General features: G+C 56.2%; 1 protein-coding gene across 7 annotated transcripts in view; it reads left to right on the top strand.

Moving 5' to 3' along the window:
- The window catches only part of IRF5 (interferon regulatory factor 5), a 47,767-nt gene that overhangs the window by 8,914 nt on the left and 18,488 nt on the right, over positions 1–20,365 (top strand). For 4 of the 7 annotated variants that reach the window (XM_044991610.1, XM_044991625.1, XM_044991617.1 and 1 more), the window contains 2 exons: positions 4,627–4,876; positions 5,665–5,800. The gene's annotated coding sequence lies outside the window, so the exon portion shown is untranslated. Of the gene's footprint in view, positions 1–1,004; positions 1,226–4,626; positions 4,877–5,664; positions 5,801–20,365 lie in introns of those variants that run through there. The other 3 variants (XM_044991644.1, XM_044991633.1, XM_044991638.1) reach the window with 3 other exon arrangements.

The following is a 20,365-nucleotide window of genomic DNA, read 5'->3' as shown; positions in this document are numbered from 1 at the left end:
ATGTCTCAGTCAGCCCAATTCAGCTTGCCTGGGCAGGTGAGAGGTTGGCATAGATCTCTGGATAGATGAACAGGTGGCACAAGGCAGGATACCTAGGGAGAGAGATTGGCACAGGTGAGGGGCTGACCCTGGATGGGTGAGGGGTTATGGGGCTGGCCCAGGTGTGGGGCTGCCCAGGCAGTGAGGGGCTGACCCTGGGCAGGTGAGGGGCTCAGGGGCTGGCCCAAGAGCGGGGCTCCCCTGGCTGCGAGGGGCTGACCCTGGGCAGGTGAGGGGCTGGCACAGGTGAAGAGATGACCCTGGGCAGTGAGGGGCTCCCCAGACAGGTGAGGGGCTCAGGGGCTGGCCCAGGTGAGGGGCTCCCCCGGCGGTGAGGGGTGACCCTGGGCAGGTGAGGGGCTCAGGGGCTGGCCCAGGTGAGGGGCTGACCCTGGGCAGGTGAGGGGCTCCCCGGGCAGGTGAGGGGCTCGGGCTGGCCCAGGTGAGGGGCTCCCCCGGCGGTGAGGGGTGACCCTGGGCAGGTGAGGGGCTCAGGGGCTGGCCCAGGTGAGGGGCTGACCCTGGGCAGGTGAGGGGCTCCCCGGGCAGGTGAGGGGCTCGGGCTGGCCCAGGTGAGGGGCTCCCCCGGGGGTGAGGGGTGACCCTGGGCAGGTGAGGGGCTCAGGGGCTGGCCCAGGTGAGGGGCTCCCCGGGCAGGTGAGGGGCTCGGGCTGGCCCAGGTGAGGGGCTCCCCCGGCAGTGAGGGGTGACCCTGGGCAGGTGAGGGGCTCAGGGGCTGGCCCAGGTGAGGGGCTGACCCCGGGCAGGTGAGGGGCTCGGGCTGGCCCCGGTGAGGGGCTCAGGGGCTGACCCTGGGCAGGTGAGGGGCTGGCACAGGTGAGGGGCTCAGGGGTTGGCCCAGGTGAGGGGCTCAGGGGCTGTCCAGGCAGTGAGGGGCTGGCCCAGGAGGGGGCTCCCCCGGCAGTGAGGGGCTGAGGGTCTCAGGGGCTGGCCCGGGTGAGGGGCTGGCCCTGGGCAGTGCGGGGCTCCCCCGGCCGCGAGGCGGGGCCGCCCCCGGGAAGCCCGGCAGGGAGGTGCGGCTGAGCGGGGGCGGCGGCCCCGCCATGCGGAAGTGCTGGGCGGCGGCGGCGGCTGCCGGAGTCAAGAGCCGGGCCCGGCTGACAGCGGCCCCCGGGCAGCGAGGGGAGCAGCCCGGCAGCAGGATCCAGGAGCCTCCCGGCGCAGGGTGAGTCCCGGAGCGGCCTGGCCCCTGCGGGCAGCGCCCCCCACCCCCGGGCTCCCCCTTCCCTCCCCGGGGCACCGTGACTCCCACCCCGAGTGCGCCAGCCCCGGTCAGACCGGCCCCTTCCCTCTCCCCTGCCGGGGAGCCCCTGAGCCCCTCACCCGTGTGAGCCCCTGAGCCCCTGCCCTGTGCCAGCCCCTGAGCCCCTCCCCTGCCCTGTGCCAGCCCCTGAGCCCCTCCCCTGCCCTGTGCCAGCCCCTGAGCCCCTCACCTGCCCTGTGCCAGCCCCTGAGCCCCTCACCCGTGTGAGCCCCTCACCTGCCCTGCGCCCGCCCCTGAGCCCCTCACCCGTGTGAGCCCCTCACCTGCCCTGTGCCAGCCCCTGAGCCCCTCACCCGTGTGAGCCCCTGAGCCCCTGCCCTGTGCCAGCCCCTGAGCCCCTCACCTGCCCTGTGCCAGCCCCTGAGCCCCTCACCTGCCCTGTGCCAGCCCCTGAGCCCCTCACCTGCCCTGTGCCAGCCCCGCCCCTGCCCTGTGCCAGCCCCTGAGCCCCTCACCTGTACCCGCCCCTGAGCCCCTGCCCTGTGCCCGCCCCTGAGCCCCTGCCCTGTGCCCGCCCCTGAGCCCCTCACCTGTACCCGCCCCTGAGCCCCTGCCCTGTGCCCGCCCCTGAGCCCCTGCCCTGTGCCCGCCCCTGAGCCCCTCACCTGTACCCGCCCCTGAGCCCCTGCCCTGTGCCCGCCCCTGAGCCCCTGCCCTGTGCCCGCCCCTGAGCCCCTGCCCTGTGCCCGCCCCTGAGCCCCTCACCTGTGTGAGCCCCTGAGCCCCTGCCCTGTGCCAGCCCCTGAGCCCCTCACCTGTGTGAGCCCCTGAGCCCCTGCCCTGTGCCAGCCCCTGCCCTGTGCCAGCCCCTGAGCCCCTCACCCGTGTGAGCCTCTCCCCTGCCCTGTGCCAGCTCCTCACCTCCCCTGTGCCAGCCCCAGAGCCCCTCACCTGTGTGAGCCCCTGCCCAGGGTCAGCCCCTCCCTCCGACAGGTGGGGGGCTGGCACAGGTGCCATGGGAATGGTGCCTTTATTTATTGTAGTCAACAGTTTCATGGACTGGGACCATAAATTGCCTGCGGGAGAGAGAGAAACTGAAAGCAGGCGGGTCCCCGGCTGAGGGGCTGGTGGGCGTTGCAGCCCCCTGCCCCCGGGAGCTGTTCGGCCTCCGCCCCCTGGTGTCATTAGTGCAGAGCTCTTGATCCAGCCGATGTTGTTTTTTCAAGCTAATCCTAGTGAGGTGCGGCACAAGCAGGTTTATCTCTGAGTGCTGGAAACGCAAACCTTGCAGATGGGCTCACATCTCTTCAGGCCAGCTTCTTCCTCGCTGAGATAACGCGCTCTGCTCTCCAGGGTCGTGTGTGGGCACACCAGCACACACACGCTCTCTCCCTGCAGGGTTGTGTGTGTACAGCCTGTCCCTGCAGGGTTGTGTGTGTACACACTTTTTCTGTGCAAGGTTGTGTGTGTACACACACACGCACATGCTCTCTCCCTGCAGAGTTGTGTGTGTGTATACACACTGTTTCTGTGCAGGGTTATATGTGTACAGTCTCTCAATCCCCCTGCAGAGTTTTCTGTGCAGGGTTGTGTGTACACACACACACACACTCTCTCTCTTTCTCTCTCTCTCACTCCCCTGCAGAGTTGTGTGTAAGTTTACACACTCTCTGTGCAGGCTTATGTACACACGCTCTCTGTCTCTCCAGGGTTGTGTCTACACACAAACCCCTTGTGTACAAACTACAGGAAGCTCCCGCCCCCAAAATGGCAGGTGGGGAATAAAGACCAAAGGTTTCCTGCTGCCATTGGTGTGCGGCACAGACTGGCAGGCTGCTCCGCAGTGCCGTGGAGACGGGCCCAGAAGAGCCCCATGCTAGATGAAGAGAGGAAGTGGGGAGAGGAGCAGGAGACCGCACTGTTGGAGGGTTTTAGACCAACTTCTCAGAGCCAGTGCAAGAGCTTTAATTGGGTTATTCCCCCTTGTGCCTATTCCTCCGTGTGCCATGTTCCCACCTTCCCCAATTCCCCCCACAGGAACATTGCCCCCCCCCCATGTTATGCTAATGTTCCAGGCTCGCTGACACAGCTGGCGGGCAGTCCGCTGGCGAGTACCTAGGAGCAGCGGGATTAAATTAATAAAGACCCTGGCAGACAGTGGAGGTTTTATTGACAGTTTGTCAAAGGAGTTTTCAATGCCACGATGAAGACAAAATGAGGAAACCCCATGAGACGTTGCGGCTTTTAACCTTCCCCTGCAGGGGTTGTGTTCAACTGCCCGGTCCGAGAGAGGCAGAGCGCGGCCCTGAATCCTAAACAAACCGCAAATAGACGAGTGGGAGTTCTTGGGCCGAGGCGAACAAGCTGGAAATGAATAACAACTTTTAAAACTCTCTCAGTGCCCACAGTCGAGGGGCTTGTTAGGAACAAGGAGATGAGATTTCTTAAAAAAACCAGACAAAAACCAATGCAAATGGGACCTTTTGTTTGAGAGCCTCCCTTTAAAAAAGTGACAAGTAGGATGAATATGGGGGGAAACTCAGTGATGAGCTGCCAAAATTTTAACAACCGGTTCCCTATAAAAAGTTCTGATTTAAGGGGGGGAGCAGGGGAGGGGCCGGGGCAGGCAGAGACATACTTGTGGGGCCGGAGGCAAATTGCCCCACTTGCCTCCCCAGCAGCCCTAGAGCTTGCAGCCCCCTCCCCCCTTACCTTGCTGGCAGCTCAAAGCAACTCCGGAGCTCAGCTGAGCTGCCCAGCTGGTGCCGGCGGCTGGCCACGCTGCAGCTGGGGGGAAGCGTGGGAAGGGCGGGGGGAGCTTCAGCCTCCCCTGCTGGGAATCCTGGGAGCAAGATGGTCCAGCCCGTGGACTGGAGTTCTTTACCCACCTCCTGGCCCTTTAACAACCGGTTCTCCATGGAGGTCTAATTTTAGCAACCGGTTCTTGGGAACCTGTGGGAACCTGCTCCAGCTCACCACTGGGGGAAACTCTGTGACAACGAGATCCAGGCAGTCAACAAAAGCGCAGGCATTGACAATAAAAACCCCACCCCCGATCCTGCACTGGCTGAGGGTGGTGAGCTTGGCTGTCATCGGCCTGGCCACCGAGCCTTTCTAGAACTAGTAGTCTGGGGTAGTTTTTTCCTACCAGTGGCTGCTGCCCAGAGATGATGATGGTGGTGGTAGTGGTGGTGAGGTGTTTCCCTTTCTCCAAAGCAACAGGCCCTGGCTATTGCCAGAGGCAGCATACCAGCCTAGATGGCTCACCATGCTCCTGGACCAGTTGCAGCCGGGTTAACTGTTCATCCTTCCCAGAGCCCAGTTCTCCTTGTAGTAATAATAAACTCATCCCTTGAATGCAGATGCAAGGAGGCGAAAGGGGAGTTCCCCTCCTTCGGCGAGGCTGTAATGACAAACACAACGACCCAGGCAGGGCGGCACAGTGGAAGCTGGTTCAGAATGCTGAGTGTGTCATTTTAACAGCGCGCTTCCCTGTTCCTTTCAAAAGCCCAGCCCAGAATAACGGCCAGAGGGTGGGGGAAGCCAGGCCGCTGCAGCAGAAAGGGGCAGGAAGACCCGAGTCACACACTGAACAAGGACCTGTGTGTGGATGTAAGTGTTCAAACTTGGGTGCTTCTGGCCAGACACCTACATATGTGTCTAGGGACCCAAATAAGGAAACGTATTTAATTGCTTAAGTGTGGAGTTAGTTGTCTAAATATAGACACCCAACTCTGAAAAATGTGTCCATAATATAATCTCCCAGGGGAGCGTATACAGTCCCGCAAAACTTCAGGGACCAATCCTACAAGGGTCTCCTGGACAATTCTCCCTTGGATAATATTGCGTAGGAGAGCCAGTATTCATTGACAGCTGCTGTTAGGGTTTCATTGCTCCTGGGGATTACGCTATAGATTCCCTGGTAGCTGGCATTGTCTGAAATGTCCGCGTGTTTTTATTACAAAGGTCTGAAGTCATCTGCAAAACAGCTAATCCCAGTTCCCTCTCTCTACCTCGGTATTTATAAAGTGTTGAGTCACAGGCACAGACCTATGAGAAAGTGAGAGGCTTAATACTGCACACTAAACTGGGTGTCACTCTTGCCTGCATGGGGTTTGGTTGCTTGCATGTGAATTCCTTCCTTTTAACTGAGCGTCTGGTCCTGCAAGATTTCCAAGGCAAGGCAGGACGTGTGCTCTGTCCAGCACCTACCCCCACGGGGCCCTGATGGAGGTCTTTGGGGGTTACTTGCGATACGAAATGAAGGGGGCTGTTACAGACATGGCTAGGCTGTTTACGCTCCTCCTCCCAAAGTTATGGAGCTTTCACGCTTGGTAGCCGAAAACCCATTTCTGTTTCTGATGATTTGAGGAAGTGTTTCTCTTATTTTTATTTCACAGACTGAAGTTAGAAAAAAACCCCAACCCACGTTTCAAATTCCCCTCTCTGACATCGAATTCAAAGCCAGACCTCCATAGGCGTCCAGTAAGCCTGGGGCTGCCTCTTCTCTCTTTCCGTTCGGGGAACCTACATTAGGTAAGTCCGCTTGTCTCTTGCACATTAACTCTATGAAGGATCCACTAGTGAGAAACATCCAGGCAGGAACTGATAGTGGTGTAGTGGATCTTGTGTTTTTTATGTCGGCCCGGTGTCTGCAGCGCTGTTACCGACTAGAACGATGTGGTTATGAACGGTTAATTGCCGCTCAGACTTGGGAGCAGGGCTATGTGGGAGTGGAGTCTGTCTGTTCTTGCAAGATCATTGTTCATGTTTAATTAACAGGTGGGGGAAAGGCTGTTGTAAATAATAACCTGTTACTATGTCACCCAGCTACAGACTGTGGTCAGGTCAGAATCAAGATTTAAGGATTGAGATAAAACTCAAGAGTCTGGAGTTAATGAAGTTGGTTTCTCTGCCTTCCACCTCCTTTAAGAAATAATTTAAAGGGACACGGTCGTCTTGAAAACCGGATCTATCGGAAATGTTACCCCTACAATAGTTACAAGTAGCACACGAGATTAGGAAACCTGAGAGACCTTTGCAGAAAAGCAAACCTCTGTCTTTGCACCTTGTCATGCGGCGTTTTACAGGGCTTGATAGAGTCCGTTTCATTGTTCCTCTTTACGGTCAATTCGTTGCTTGGTGTTTTCCTTGCTGAAAAGAAACGGAGCCTTTTTAAATAAAGGAATTTAGAAAAAAACTCAGGTCAGCCTGTATAAAGGAAACTCCATCAGAAATGGGCATTCTCTGGAAGTTAGTCAATTTAAAAAGAAATTGTCAGTATGCCATTGTTATTGCTGTATTTTAATAATGCCTAGGAATCCCCCTCTGGGAGCAGGACCACATTGTGTTAGCTCACGTACAAACACAGAACAAAAGTCTGGCCTGGAGAGGCCAAACTGACTGTGACAAGTAGATGAGGCACACAGATATTTCCTTGGGTTCTGCTTGCTGCAGTTTAGCCAGTCTGCCCTTTCCTCACATTCAATGGTCCCCGCGTAGCCACCTCCCAGCGACGTGATCAAAATGATCTGGGGCTCGTTTCCGTGGATTTCCATATGGGGAAGAGCCTGGAAAGACCGGGATCATTTAGTTTTGGGAGAAGATAAATACCGTAGTAGACAATACCCATGCCTGCCGTGAGTGCGGGGGACTGGACTCGATGACCTCTCGAGGTCTCTTCCACTCCTGTGGTTCTATGATCTCGTAAACTAACCAAGGCTTGTTAAACATGACACTTGGCGTTCCGTTGGAGGGTATTGGCTAGACCTGAACGAAGTAGTGGGTGTGGTTTAGACAGAGTGATCGTGAACATGTGCTCGAGATGTTCGTAAATTCCAGCAGCATTAATCTTTGCCAGCACGAAGAGGATGACTCTGGAATTTCATATGGTACCAGGGATGCTGGCCAGTTGGGAGGTTGAGAAATCGCCACCCACCTTTGTGAGCAGAGCCTCCAAGGGTATTTTTGCCCGATGCCTTTTCCGCCAGAGTGGCAGCAGAGTGTGAGCTGGTTTGCACGGGAGGGTTTTGCCTGAACCCAACAAAGAGCTGCCCTCTATTGTGACTATGATGATGCTTTGCACTCCACAGCACTCGTCACCTGAGGGTCTGAGTGCAACAGATGCTCTGTTATCTTACCTGGCTCCGTGAGGGGCTGGGGGTGGCTAGGAATGGAATCCAGTCTAGGATCAGGATCACAGCCCTCTGCTCTAGCCCCTAATAATGCTGTTTTGGGAGCAGCTTAAGTGGGACATTTCCCCCCGGCTGGAGGACTGTGGAGTGGCGTGTTCTGGGTTCCAGGCAGACAGGTTCTCTGAACCAGCGTTGCTGGGAGACACTCTCTCGTCTGTATCTTTTTTCCTTAGTCCTATTCTCAGGAACGTACCATTTGCCAGCCTAGATCAGAACATGGGTCTGTAGAGCTAAATATCCTGTCTCTAGCAAGGGCCAGTGCCTGCGACTTCAGCGTTGGAGTCCCCGTGAGACGTCTCATTGGCAATGCTGTGTCATGGGGCAGTTCCTGATCTCACCTGGGGATCAGCCGGGGGCCGGATGGCAGAAAGTCTTTGCAAGCTTAGCCTTTCATCTCAGCAGATCTGAGCTCCGGCCAGGTCCTCCAGAGCCCTGTTTTGCCTGCCTCTCCCACCTCCTTTCCACTCACTTGCTTTCCTCGTTCCCGGTGCCCCGTCCTCAAACCCTTTTCCTTCACCAGTCGTCCCTGGGTTCTTCTCCTCCAGGCTGTCACCGGGGGCCCATGCACCTGCACTGCGCTGCTCTGCTGCATAGGGTTTTGGAGGCGGGGACTGGGTCTTATTCTTTGTTTTTATGCACCCTCTCTGAAGGCCGGGGTTCAAATCCCACACACGTGATGCAGTTGGGAGGGATTTGGGGGTTCCATCCTCCTCCCTGCCCCCCAAAACAGCCTCCTGGCAGGCTCAGGACTCCCCCACCAGCCTGCTGCATGCCTGTGTGTGGACATGGGGCGAGCTGGGGGTTGAGTTACTTTGCTGACATAGTCCGTGGCTCTTGCTTTGTGCTTAATTTGCCTGTTGTCAAAGGTAGGAGGTGGGCGGGTGCGCAGAACAGAAAATCAAGGCCTTCCACTCACAAAGGGAGGTTGCCGGAGGTCCTTGTGAAGGGGAATTGGGCAGCCACAGGTGTCTGTGGGCCCAGGTGGGCTCAGGTGCATTGGCAGAGCGTGGCTGGGATCAGGACTGCAGGAGCAAGGGTCTGGATCGAGGTGCGCGGGCAGAGGGGACCCAAGGCTGCACTAATAGGGTATTGCACCAGCACATCTGGGGGGGAAGGGAGCCCCTGGACTGGAACAGCAGCAGGTCTGACACCTGAGCCCTGCTTGCCGGAGACCTGGGGGGGGGGGGTGAGTGACGGTGTACAGATAAGCGGGGATGGCGTTTCTCCACCGTGCACCTTGTAGATGGCACCAGCTCACTTCGGGAGCGATGGTTTGTTTCCTTCCCCGGTTTCTGCAATGGGGCAGGGCTCCGGGGAGAGCTTGGCCTTTCGTTTCCCGCGGGGCTTGGCCTTGCAGAGGAAGAACCAGCTTGCAAATGTGCGGCTCCCGTCTCTTTACTCACCCGCCGGTTGCTTCACCCGCCTGCCCGTCACAGCCGTGGTTGCTGCTGTAGCAACCCCCGTGATGTCACTGGCCGGGTTCCGAGATCTAGGTGTGATGAAACAAGCAGAGGCTTAAATTGCCCAGGAGGGAGCGAGGCGGGAAGTGAGCAGGACTCCAGATCAGGCCGGGGAAGCAGGAGGGGAAGCTGCCCCAGGGGGAGGAAGAGCCATGAAGTTTGAGTTGCAACACGTGTATCTGCAGCTCATCCAGAGCAAAAGTATTGGTCACTTCTCAGCCAGTCAGATAGCACATGCAAATCTCTGCTTGCTGGTTGGCCTGGAGGAATATTTTCTTTTCCCCCATCCTGGACCTGTAACTTCTTCCCCCACTGGAAACTAGCAAGCTAATGCCGGGCCTACGCGACGCGGTTAGGCTGACGTCAGCTGCTTGCTGTGGAAGTGTCTTCACTTTGGCTCCCGCCGACGTAAGTGCCTCTCTGCACCCATTTAGTTATATCACCTCCCCGAGCGGCGCAGAGACGCAGTGTCAGCGGAGACCCTGTGCTGCTTACGCGACTGTTACTGGCTTTCAGGGGCTGTCCCCCGATGCCCACGCTGACAGTCAACTCGATACTGCGCTCCCGGTGGGTGCGCGCACCCCGACACAAGGAGCCGCATGTGGACACGCACAAGCGATTGAATAACCGCGGGGGCTGCACGCCGATGGACGTTAGGTTGACGCAATTTTGTGTTGGAGATGTGGCCTAGGAAGAATGGCTGCAGCGAGAGACGTCTGTGGGCTCGGCCGCAGGACTTGCCAATGCGTTTGACGGGACCCTGAGTGTGTGCCGGTAGAGACGCTGCCGTCAGGTTTCCGTCATCAGCAAGATGTCCTGCCCCTTGAGAAAAAAACGCTCTGTATCTGTACAGCCCGGTGACCCGAGCCGTTCCCCCAGGCCATGCTCCGAGCACGTGCGCCTTCAGCTGGCCTCCAAATGTGCCCCCTTGCCACTGGGTCCACTCGGCGCTACTGGCTCTGGGGATTAGCTCTGGCCAGGCGTTGCGCCCTCCTCTGGCAGCGTCCCTCCCACCCTCTGCACCTCAACGTGTTCCCTCTCTGTGCCTGGGCCCCTCCGGCCAGGTCACTGCGCGCTTCCCCTTAGGGGGTCCCAACGTCTCTCTTGACTCATGGACTCTGGCAGTCTTCCTGCTCACTGCCCAGCAGGCGCCACTTCCCCCGCGGCCGGCAGGGGAACCCGGGCCCACCCACCACTCCAGGTCCCAGCCTGGGGGCCCTGCAGCTGTGGCCTGCTTTCCCGCAAGACCCTGTTGCTCCTTCCTACAGTGCCTGGGCTTTATACAGGCCCTTCCAGTTCCTGCCCAGCTGAGCTGCCTGTCTGATCAATCCCCGCTCCCTGGCGGTTCCTCCAGGTGCTGCCTGGGCAGTTAATCTTCCAGCTGCACCCGATTCCAGCCAGGAGGATGGAGTCAGCACACGGATCTTGCCCTCCTGAGTCAGCCTGGCCTGAGCTGCGTTGGCAGGACTCAAACACTCCTAACAGGGTTGGTCCGCACGAAAGCCCCCCCTCCCCACCGGTTACAGACACCTTTCATCCTGCGGCGTCCCAGCACCCCTCACAAGCCGCCCCTAGGCGGTGCCACCGAAATGCTGCCAGCCAGGCTGTGCAGCCGGGTGTGGGTGGCCAGGGTGAGTGGAGTAACTCCTGGCTCTTACGAACCCTGCCACGGTGTCGGAGAGCAGGAGGCGGTGGTCATGCCCAGGGGTTAGAGCAGGACTGGAGCCCCGGGGCAGAGCCAGCGGCAGACATCAGAGCTGGGAGCAGAGCACGTTACCCTCGCCTGCAGCGGGTATCCTATTGCACAGGTCCTATTGCAGCAGCTCCCAAACTGCTGCTGCGGGGCACTGTTCCCACCGACCAGGCGGCCGACTCCAGGCCAGCTGCACTCCCGGAGGTTGCTGGAGTCTGACTCCGGCTCCTGACCCTGGTCTCGTTAATATCTGTGCCCTGGCTCCGCTCCCTGGGGAGGCTGAGGGGCGAGATGCAAAGCTGTGATTGCGGAAACTCTGGGCGTGATGCTGTTGGCTGCCTGTGGCTCTGCCAATATTTACCGTCTAGGTCAATTCGTGTTTGTTACCCGGCACTCACAGAGCACTTCACATTTCCAGAGCGCTGAGCAAACGTTGGCTGGCTCCCAGCGCCAGTCAGAAATCTCGCCCAGGGCTCGGGGTTCGCGCTCTGCTTCAACCAGGAAACCCAGCCGCTCACTAAGCACCATGCAGAGCAGAGCCCCGGTCACGAGGGGGGGGGGAGGGCTTGAGGATTATTCCTGGCCCCATTTATGCCGAACCCCCCAACAAAGAAAACCCAGTTCTGGGGGACTGGTAGCTTCAGGGCTGGGACTGAGGTTACTAGTGGGACTGAGTTGTTGGCAGAGCGATGTGTGGGGAGCCCAGGGCCCGGGGGGCTACATATCGGGAGTGAGGGGCACCAGCAGAGCTGTGGGGGAGGGGAGCCCAGAGCTGGGATAGCAGGGGGCGCAGGTCGGGATTGAGGGGCACCGTCAGAACGGTGTGACTGGAAGGAGACGAAGGCTGCGCAATAGAAGAGGAGAAGAAGGCGAGAGACAGGAGACACAGGGAAGTGGAGCGTAAGGACGATGTCTGGCTCTGTGGAAACACGGACGGGTGATATTTATGGCCTGGGGTACGAGATCATAGATGCGCTTAGGAGGAAGAGAGCTCCTCTAAAGGGTTGCTCCGTGAGGGGCGGGACTGTCTCCATGATGGGAGACAAGGTCTCCTGCGTCTTCCCAGTGGTGCAGGAGGGCTCCCTGATGGGGCTCTCGCGACCGACGCGTAACCCCCCGGGAGGCTCATACAGAAAGGAGGCTGGTCGGCGAGGGAGAGATGCCAAGCAGCGGCACTGCGGTTTTGCACTGGTTTAGAAGGGATGCTGGCATTGCCTGGAGCCAATGGTAGCAAGTGCAGGTTTGCCCCCGGGTCTAGAGGGAGCGTGCTGCTTTCTGGGCTGTGCCGGGGCCTGTCACAGCTGGAATACTGGGAAAGGGGCTGATTTTTCTCCTGCGTTTGGCAGCCGTCCATGGTTACACCCCCCCTGCCCGGGCTGCCGGCGGCGACGGGCCCCTTGGCAGAGCATTCTGTGGGAACGCACGGCCGGTGCTGGAGTTCGGAAAGGTTCTGCTTGCGAAGAGGGGACGTTGACTCACCTATCGTGTGTCATTTCCCTTCTGGTTGTGACTAAGCAGCGATTCGAAACCTCCACTTCCCTTCCCCGCCATGTGGCAAGAGCTCCCAGGGCAAGTGTCTGAGCGACCGGGCAGGGCCGCCCTTGGCAAGCCGTCTGACGCAAAGGGACGCCCAGGAGGCCGGGTGCCCGCCACGCCACCCTGAGCAGCAAAGCCCTTGGACGCGGGTTTGCACTGTACAAACTGGTTAGCATGTGTGTGCGCCACTGCCCCCTGCTGGATGGAATCAGAACCGCTTGTCCATGTGTCCTAGGCCCTGCACTGCTAACAGCGAGTGGAGGGTCTCCTTTAGCTGAAGGGATAGGGGCGTTGTGGAGCAGTAAGATCAGGGCTATCCCTGCAGAACCATGATGTTCCAAATGGACGCAGGCTGCAGCCTATTGAGGACGTCCCCGGCTGGCCAGGGCTTTGTTGTTGTATTTTGCACTCTCCAGCGTTCGTCAGCTCTTTCTCTTAGCAGCTGCCCACCGGCCTCTCTTACCAACCGTTCCTAGCCCCTTCCCTGTGGGCCGAGGCTGGTTTCCACTGCGCCGGCTCCGTGTGCGGCAGCCAGCCCACGGCACCCGGCCAGAGCTCTGTGCGAAGAGCCATCCGGGAAGCCATTTGCAGAGCCCGGCAAATTTTATTGGTCCTGCAAAACCCAAGAGCTGCACCACATGTTCCCGGGCACTGGCTCTCGGCACCGTGTCTAGCAGCCAGTTACACCTGGATCCACACACCTCTCCTCCAGAGCGTGCTCTTGGTAACTTTACCTCTGTTACTTCTTTGTTCCTGAAATTACCCTGGTGCCGGAGTGGCTAGCAAAATGTGTCCCCTGCTGGCTGGATGTGGAGCAGGGAGCGTGACCAGGTATTTTTTAAAGCAACGGCAACAACGCAAAGGTCTGTTGTCTCTCAGTGCGCTCGTCTAACCCTTCCCTAGTATTGCTTAGCTCAGCCAGTGCCCTGCTCTGCCTGTTACTGGTGGGGTGGTGCCAGGTACCACAAATATTCGGCCAATTAAGTATTTTTAAAGTCTTTCCAAAGATACCTGTTTTTTAAGAGTGCAACTTAGATTATTTCTAGAATCCCCACAAGCCTGGAAAGTCCCCTGTCGTCCCCCAGGGTGGTCATGTGGTGCCGGGTAGCAAAGTTCTGCTTTCAAGTAGCTGCCCTGTGAAGTCCCGGCAGGGTATGAATATCGCGGAGGAAGGCTGTTTAAAGAGCTGTGAAGGGCTGTTTCCTCCAGAACTGAAAGACAGAGGCGGGAACTGGGGAAGGGGAAGGCTCCTGTGTTTTTCCTCTGCACATGCCCTTAAATGTTGGCGGGTCGGTTTCTGCTGCAAGCCTAGAATCTGTTTATTGGCTCTTCATCCTCACGCTTCAGGGCGTAAACTGATGGGCAGCTGAGGTCAGGAAGAGGTTTCCTGGGAAATGCATGGTTGTGGGAGATGACATGAGGACTAGTTCTGACATCCTCTGGAGCAACCGGCACCAGCCACTGTTAGGTACAGGATGGCAGACGAACTGGACCATGGCAGTGTGTGCACAGAGCTGACCCCAATTCCTACTCCCCCTTACTCAGCTGCTGGCATCAATTACCCCAGTTCCCTTGCCTGAAATCTGGGTGGTGAAGAGAGCTCTGCAAAGAGTGACTCCTAGCTGAGATCAGCTCCGGCTGAGAATAGCTAAACATGGCTTCTACCACTGCCTATCCAGTACCTCCCTCCTCGCCTCACCTTCCTCCTCTGAACAATGGGGCTAGTGATATGCACCCGTCAGCAGTACAGGGCCTAGGGCACACAGCCTGCTTCCACCCAGGAGACGGCAGCTCTTTGTATTCCAGTAGCACCGAGAGGTTTGCGACGGCAAGCACATGGGCAGGAAGATGGACAAGGTGCCCGAGAAACAATCCTGTTTCGTGCACTCAGCAGCAGGCCCACGCTGGCCAGGCGTTTGGGGGTTTCTGTCCTTTGTCCCACACTCTGGGGCAGAGCTTTTCCTGTTCACCGTCCGCTCCCTTTCTGCTTTGGGGATTCCTCTTGAACGTGGCACAGGTGAGTGCGTGCTGGGTGTGTGTGAGACAGAGGTAGATTGAGGGCTCCTGGGGCCTTGGGCTGGAGCAAGGGTGAGGTCCTGGTGCTGGAACCATGGCCCTGCCCCGCCCCTTCTGCCTGCAGCCCCGCCCATGGCCCCACCTTGTCCCACCCGCTTGCCTATGGCCCTTCTCCCTTCCACTCCTTCCCCCACAGCCCTGCCCCCTGCTCACTCCTTTCCGTGCCTCCCACCCACGGCCCAGAGAAGCTCTGTGCCCCGGGGCCTCTGCAGAGAGCAAGAGCTCCTCCAACCCCGGGGCTGTGGCGGGGGGAGATTGGCTGCTCCTGCATCCCAGGAAGGACTAGCTCAGCCAGTTGTTTTCTGGCCACTGGGGCTGAGCGGAAGCTGCAGCAGATTCCGATCAAGCAGGGCGGGGCAAGTGAGGGTGTCTTGAAGGAGAAGGGAGGCACGGAGTTCTAAGAAACGAACCCAAGGTCGTGTCTGAGCCTGGTTCAGCAGGGAACTTAGAGGAGCATCTAACTTTAAGCATATGAGGAAACTTAGTGAAGTCAGTGGAACTGCTCATGTGCAGGGCAGCGATATTATCTCCTTGGGAAACTGAGGCATGACGAGACTAAGTGACTTGCCCAAGTCACCCAGGCAGTCTTTGGCAGAGCCAGGAATTGCATCCAGGTCTCCCAGCACCCTCCCCACCAGATCTACCTGCCCCCTCCGTCAATCAGGAACTTCTCATGCTGCACTATGACAATTACCAACCTGGCAAAGTTAGACTCAGACCCTGAAAGGTATTTCGGTGGCCAACTCCCATTGGCTTCAGCCTTTGAGGATCCAGGCTATAGCAAATTTCACTTCACAGGCCCTTTCCTCATCCTGCTCATTACTCTGTCTGCTGTAATGGTCCCCAGAGTGTGTGTGGGGATCAGCACTACTGCACTGAGTGGACAGGATCAGAACTGGGTGCCCTATTCCTCTGTGTCTGTCGTTCTCGTGATGGGGCCCATGTTTTCACAACAGCTCGGTTGCCGTTCTCGTTCCTGTGGTCGCCATGAAGTCCAGACTGACCCTAGCGCCCAGCACAGTGACAAATGTCCCGTATTACAGGGATGACATCAGTCTAAGCGGGACATTTCCATGTGGAAAGCTGCATCTAGTAACTGACAGCGCTCCTGGTAGTCGGTGTCCGTTTTCCTCTGGGTAGTCAGCTGTTTCGAGAGAGCCTTCCCTGCAGAAACCAGGACGAGAACTACATTTGCTGATTTAAATCAACCTGCCCTGTTACAAAGAGGAAAGCTTGATTTAAATAATCAATTTTAATCATGTTTTGCATTTGCACTTTTTATTTTCCAAAAGACAGGTCAGTTCTCATTGGTCAGTAACCATTAGACCAGTGCTTCTCAAAGTGGTGGTCTGTGGACCGGGGCCGGTCCACGAGCCATCGGCTGCCGGTCCGCAGCGAGTTTCCTCATAAGAGCGTCAAATAGGATAATAATATGGCACCGGTCCCTGGCACATTGGAAAAAAAAATTGCCAGTCCCCCACATCCGATAGCTTGAGAAGCACTGTATTAGAACACGTTGATTTGCAGCCTTTGTGTTAAATTTGGGGCTTCTTTTTTGATAATCAGGAGGATACGCTATAGCTAGACACTTTTTTTTTATTTAAGCAATTATGAAGCTTGAGATACATTTTTTCAGATTCTTAATTGTTACATTTGTATTCAATTAGAAAATGGAGAATGAAGCATTTCTTATACAATAGATGATTAAGTTTTAACTTGGATGAGAATTCAGATTCAATTAAAAATGCACAAAAACACAGGTGTTTTTTGTTTTTTTTCTTAAACTACCTTAAAATTGCTGGATACCTGAGAAGAAACAGTTGATTAAAAAGTTGATCAAAACAAGTTTTGCATTTAAAACTAACTGATTTATAAAAGAAAGGAAGTATCTGCAGTTAGTGAACTGAATGTTCTTCTTCACATAGTGCACAGTGTACCTGTGGAACTCCTTGCCTGAGGAGGTTGTGAAGGCTAGGACTATAACAGGGTTTAAAAGAGAACTAGATAAATTCATGGAGGTTAAGTCCATTAATGGTTATTAGCCAGGATGGGTAAGGAATGGTGTCCCTAGCCTCTGTTTGTCAGAGGGTGGAGATGGATGGCAGGAGAGAGATCACTTGATCATTATCTGTTAGGTTCACTCCCTCTGGGGCACCTGGCATTGGTCACTGTCAGTAGACAGGATACTGGGCTGGATGGACCTTTGGTCTGACCCAGTGTGGCCTTTCTTATGTTCTTATGAATGGATTATTTCTAGTCACCACATCCTTCAAGGGTTTAGAACTAGTAGAGCTCATCCTCTCACACCTAGTTTTTATTCACAGGTTGGGAGGGGAAAACAAGCTTTCCTGCTTTTGCAACTCCCAATTGGTTTCTTAACTTTGAAGGAACTAGTAGTCATTGAACTGACCTAGCTGAATAAGCTGATCTGAAGAAACTATTCTCTCTGTACCTGCAGAAGGGGCTGCTGCTTCCAAAAGATAGTTTAGAATTTCAGCAAACTCGGGTTCCAGGTGTTTCACCAGCGACTTCCACCAGTTCAGTGGTCTGACTTCCTTTAAAACTTGGCAGCAAACATGTACTGCTTCATATTATTATTTTGTATTTAATTTAAATGATGCTGATAGATTATAATAAATGTAGGCCTTAACATAGGTCATCAATTTCAAATGTAGTTTATGTAATTTTTTTTTAAATTATATACATTTTAAAAAATCCAATGTTTTAAATGGATTTTTATCCTTTGGTTTGTAAGAACAGTTCGGGCCAGGTGATTCCAACACCACATGATGTGGGGTGGCTGTTAGTCCTGGGGTGAGCTTTCGGCTCCTTTTGGAAGGGGACAAGACTTGAAGTGGACGTTGTCCCTTTAAGTATCGCTGGCCCCAGTGCCCACCCTGGGGCACTTCCTCATTAGTGGCACTGTTCTCTGCAGAGCAGCTCTTCCCTCTCACTGCTTCCTGTTGCTTAACCGGGGTTTTTTCCATAACAACACTTTCCTCTTCCCTGTGGTCTTGTGTTTTCCTAGGGAGGCATTTTGGAGCAGCCTTCTCTGCAGCTTTCCATTAGCCCCACTGAATTAGCTTCACTTTTCCTCTGTCTGTCTCTCTGCTGCTGACATGCCCCAGGCAGAATGTAGGGGGGTGGCTGCATGCACTCTGTGTGTGCCCCCTCCCGGCCCCGGCACTGTGGGTCCTGGGTCGCTCCAGTCTGAAGAGAGGGCAAAATGCTACCCAGTCACGATAGCCTTGCACCGACCTCATGTTCAAAAACGGTGAGCCAGCCCCAGTCCCCCAACATCACCACTGCAGTCATGAGACTGGCTTAAAAAAGTCTTGCAATTAAAATAAATACAGGCAGGGTCTTTGCATTTGCCTTCTGGTTTTGGGGCCGTTTGGGTCGCATTTTCAGGCTTTTCTCCACAATCACCGTGGCTAGAAACATACCTGTTTTATTTAAAAAATGGCAGCTGATATTCTCCTGCAGTCACATGGCTCTAGGAGCTGGTGCCTTAAGTGAAACACCCAGTGTCACGAGAGTTGGCCACCTGGCACCTATCGTAAGAGGCGACACAAGGTGCAGGTCCCTAGAGGAATTGGCCCACAGTTGTCACTAAGAGACGTGGTGTAACAATGAGCACGTCACAAGCCATGGCTATGTCTAGGGCCCTACCAAATTCATGGTCCGTTTTGGTCAATTTCACGGTCATAGGATTTAAAAAATCATCAATTTTTCATGATTTCAGCTATTTAAATCTGCAATGTCACTGTTGGGGTCCTGACTCAAAACCAGGCTGGGGCGGGGAGGGGAATGCGTTTCCCTTACTTCTGCATTGCTGCAGGCGGCGGTGCTGCCTTCGGAGCTGGAGAGCAGCAGCTGTTGGCCGGGATCCCAGCTCTGAAGGCAGAGCCGCCGCCAGCAGCAGCGTGGAAGGAAGGATGCATGTTGTGGTAGTGCCACCCTTACTTCTGCGCTGCTGCTGGCGATGGCGCTGCCTTCAGAGCTGGGATCCCGGCCAGCAGCTGCTGCTCTTCAGCTGCCCAGCTCTGAAGGAAGCGCAGCTGTAAAGGTGACAGTGCTGCAACCCGCCTAAAATAACCTTGCCGTGGACCCCCAATTTGAGAAACGCTGGTCTCCCCTGTATAGGGTAAAAGCACACACGACCAGATTACACGGGGGGAAGCCAGATTACACGATCTGTGATGCGTTTTTCATGGCTGTGTATTTAACTATGTCCATAAAAACCGTGCTTGTCAGTGGGGCCCATCCCAGCCTCTGACTGCTTCACTTGCAAATAACACGCAATGGACATGACTGGCGCATGTATGTCTGTGGAACACGTTCCTTGATCTCGCTGGGAATGGAGATGTGCACCGGGGAGTGGTTTGACTTGAGCGGGAGTTTGCTGGTGGGGGAAGGTGTCCATGGGTGTGTTCAGCCGGGCACGTGAGCTGGGCTGCGGGTGGATGTGAGCGCCGACTCAGCAGCTGTTTCGCTGGATTTGCAGTGGTTGCGTCCAGAGGAAACATGCTTGAGCAACCTCAACTCTTGGGAAATCAGATGTTTGTTTTGGGAATAAAATAATAATAGCCTACATTCTGCCACTCTGACGCTTGCTGATGGGTGCCTTACGCCACGTGCTGCCCCACAGACCTCCCTGCGGCTCGTTGATGAGTAAGGTACTACTCAACGGAAGGACAGGTGGCAGAATCTTGCCCAATACGTCGAGGAATTGCACACCCACCATTGAAAAGCAGCCACCTCTGGGGTGGAATGGGGCAGCTGCGTCTCAGCACACAGCAACACTGTAGAACAGTTTGAGACAGGAAGGAAGCTGGACACTGTTTGGATGGACCCCCTCTCAGCTTAAAGGAGAGGGACCAAAAAGAAACCTGGGGTTGCAGGAGTTCAAGGGAACAAACAAGCCAAAGAAGTTAACGTAACTCAGTCACTGTCCAGCATCAAAAAGGTCCCGAGTTCAGTGGACAGAGACCTATGGCTGCTTTGCACCATGGCAAACCCAACACCCCGTTAGCCTTTACTAAAGGTATGGAAAAGGGAGAAAACTAGTGCGAGCCTGTGAACTGTAACTTCTTAAGTGAGGCTGCCGTTTTCACAGCCTCCCGTGTCCCCTTTCCTTTCAGCTGGGGGGCAGGGGGGTTAGAGGGGAACTCCCCTGTCTGACCAGCCCTTGGCTGGTACCAAAGATGGTGGTAACTGCCCTTTGGGGGAGGAGAGAAGTTCTATCCAGTGAGATGGGCCGGCGCTCGGGTGTCCAGACGTCCTGATTTTATAGGGACGGGCCTGATATTTGGGGCTTTGTCTTATAGAGGCATCTGTTACCCTCATCCCCAGCCTGATTTGTCAGACTTGCTATCTGCTCACCCTAGCAGGAGCCATTGTTTCTGCTGTTTCATGGTCCTGTTTCATCCCAGGCGGTGGATGGGCTGGAGCTGGTAGGGGTGGCTGTGTCATCTGGGTCCCTCCCTCTGGCCCGGCCTGCTCAGGACATCGTTAGGATTGGCACTAAGAAGGGCTGGGGTCCCAGGAGCTGGGGTGGGGGGGTGGCTGCCGGGATGGTGACACTTGTCTGTCTGTTCTATTTCCCCAGAGTGTCTCTCTGTAAGGAGCCCAGAAGGGAGTGGTGGGTGGAACAGCCCGTCCCCGCATTATTCTGTCCACTAATTTGGCCAAATATCTGACACACCAACGTTAGTTCGCTAATTTCTGGTTCCACATCTTCTGTTTTGAACCAGCATCGTATCAACACTCCTGGGATGACGGCGACGTGGGTATAGACCGGGGTCGGCAACCTGCGGCACGCGAACCTGCTGCCTGCCGGGGTCCCGGCCCCACTCAGCCCCCCCGGCCCCCCGCTCTCTCCTGCGGGGGCAGGAGGCAGAAGCTTGGTCCTGCCGGCAGCCAAGCACCCCCCTCCCCCCCGCTTCTTCCCCCAGCGTGGTGCCTTCCTGCGCCGCCTCCTCTCCTTGCCTGCGCCGACCAGCGGGTGGCCCTTGCGAGGGGGAGGGGGGAGCGGAGCGGCAGTGCTCACTGCGCCGGGGAGGTGGGGACAGATGGGGCCCTGGGGGAAGGGGTGGAATCAGGCATATCCCCTCCAGCCCCCACCGTGAGCCGTTCATGG

The sequence above is a fragment of the Mauremys mutica genome, chromosome 1 (assembly GCF_020497125.1).
Source record: "Mauremys mutica isolate MM-2020 ecotype Southern chromosome 1, ASM2049712v1, whole genome shotgun sequence".
In the NCBI taxonomy this organism is placed as follows: domain Eukaryota; kingdom Metazoa; phylum Chordata; order Testudines; family Geoemydidae; genus Mauremys; species Mauremys mutica.
This window is presented reverse-complemented; position numbering and strand designations above follow the sequence as displayed.